Source organism: Mastomys coucha, unplaced genomic scaffold, assembly GCF_008632895.1.
Source record: "Mastomys coucha isolate ucsf_1 unplaced genomic scaffold, UCSF_Mcou_1 pScaffold20, whole genome shotgun sequence".
NCBI classification, from domain to species: domain Eukaryota; kingdom Metazoa; phylum Chordata; class Mammalia; order Rodentia; family Muridae; genus Mastomys; species Mastomys coucha.
Genome location: NW_022196903.1, coordinates 36,626,091 through 36,628,010, shown reverse-complemented (window position 1 = coordinate 36,628,010; position 1,920 = coordinate 36,626,091). Strand labels below are relative to the sequence as shown.

Below are 1,920 nucleotides of genomic sequence, written 5' to 3'. Positions count from 1 at the left end.
CCGCCGCCCCACACACACACCCCAAGCTACAGGCACGGGAGGGTCACTAGAAACGTGCTGGAAGAATTTTAACACCCAGAACACACAGAATAAAGAGCATGGATGAAGGGGCTAGAGAAGGGGCAGTCTCTCAGGAACCTAGTCTCGCCTTGGAGAGGTATACCCCCCAGTACTCCTCCCTAGGGGACGCCCCCCACCCCACCCCACCAGGGTGTGCATAGGCCCAGGCTAGAGAGATTCTCTACTTTGCAAACCTTAATCCCTTACTCTCCAGACACAGTGTCCTCCGACCTCCCAAATCTCGGGCTCACCTTCCCGCCGGCCTCCAGCTCTGCAGGTCTGCGTCCCCCGAGGCCCCCGCGGTGGATCTGCACCTCGCAGATCTTTCCTAGCGTCGCGCGTGTCCTCTCTGGTCTGGGGACCTCGCTTCCCAGCGGCCCGCGTCTGCTCGCAGCTTGGAGTCTCTGGGATTCTGGGAGAGGACCCGAAGCTGCAGGCAGGGACTGCTCCCTAGGCGGGGCCCTGGGGAATCGTGCGGGGGCCGGTGTCACGATCGGAGTCGCTGAGCTCTGGTCTCGGGTTCGGACGCCCGCTGCCCCGAAGCGCTGGCTGGGCGAACGCAGCCGGGCCCGCCCCCTCTCGTCCCTCCCAGCCTGGCCCGCCCCTCTCCAGCCCCTTCAGCCGCTCTCGCTCTCTTCTTCCGGGAGCCGAGCCCGCCCTCTGGGCCTAGGACCTGAGCGCGCGGCGCCCGATCCCCAGCGGGGCGTGCTGTGGAGACGCTGGGCACGCCCTGGGCCCGCCCGTGTGCCGAGGAGGGTCGGATTTCTCCCGGGGGTCCTGGCGAGCGGAGGGGATGTGGGCAGGAGGACCGCACGAGTTAGGGTCCGGGAGGAGGCGGCCAGTGGGCGCCGCTGCGAGACGTTTTTAAAACCCTGTAGCTCGCGCCCGAGCATCAGCGGAGCAAAGCGCTACTGGCTAGCAGCTGATGGCCAGGCTGAAGCCAATGCGCTGCGCCTCTGGCTCCTCCCTCCCTCTTCTTTAACTCTAGGAACTAAAACAGTGGGGCTTCTACTCCGGGTTGAACTGAGGTGGGCGTGAGCAGAAAAAAGAAAAAAAAAAAAGGAGGAGGTGGAGGGAGAAACAAATCTTGGGAGCACGGGAGGGCAGAAGAGCTAGAGACAGTGCAGGCGACTGGGAAGGAAAACGTCCCTGTGCTAGCTTCAGACATGTATCCGTTTCTGTGCCTGAATCTGGGTCAGCGATGGGGCCTCTGAATTGAACCTTCAACCTCCTCAAAGGCAGGGAAGCCTGGGGCGGAGTCCGGAAAGTCTGATGTCTGTGCCTGGCGCAGACCTGGCTTGGACAAGTCGCTGCACCTCTGGGTGCCACCTCCCTGGAGCGCGCTCCGCAGAGTACCTTCCCACAGTGATGAGAGGCCGTGGAAGGTCCACTCAGTCGGTACCTGGAGGCAGGGGCGGAACATAGCGAGCTTGCTACTAAGGAGAAATGTTTCTACCCACCCCTAACCATTTCTAAACTGGGGGTCTATTGTTTAGGTCCCGCGGAGCAGGGCTGCAGCCTTCACACGAAGTGTTGCTACCACCTGCTGGTTCTTTGAGGGAGCACAGGTACCTGGTGAATTCTTCTAAGCCTCCCTCACTACCCCCTTTTCTTCTACCCTATCATCCTGTCCCATCTTATACCTCCTCTTTCACTTATTCAAAGGCATTCATATGAACGCACTAGCTACCTGCATTTGGGCTGATCATAACTGGTACTTAAAGAGCATTTAGAAACCAATGAAAATTGTGAAAGAGACTATGAGCCAACATGCACAAGAAACCAAACAATGAAACTTATTGAGGCACTGAGAGAGAAATAGTCGTTAATGAATTGGCTGAATGAGTGATAGAAAGATAA

General features: G+C 58.8%; 1 protein-coding gene across 2 annotated transcripts in view; it reads right to left on the bottom strand.

The window, feature by feature from the left end:
* The window catches only part of Ephb6 (EPH receptor B6), a 15,953-nt gene extending 14,913 nt beyond the window's left edge, over window positions 1-1,040 (bottom strand). Inside the window, exon 1 of one of the 2 annotated variants that reach the window (XM_031381669.1) lies at window positions 312-1,040. The gene's annotated coding sequence lies outside the window, so the exon portion shown is untranslated. The remainder of the gene's footprint in view (window positions 1-311) is intronic. The other variant, XM_031381670.1, reaches the window with a different exon arrangement.
* Window positions 1,041-1,920: the final 880 nt, after the last annotated feature.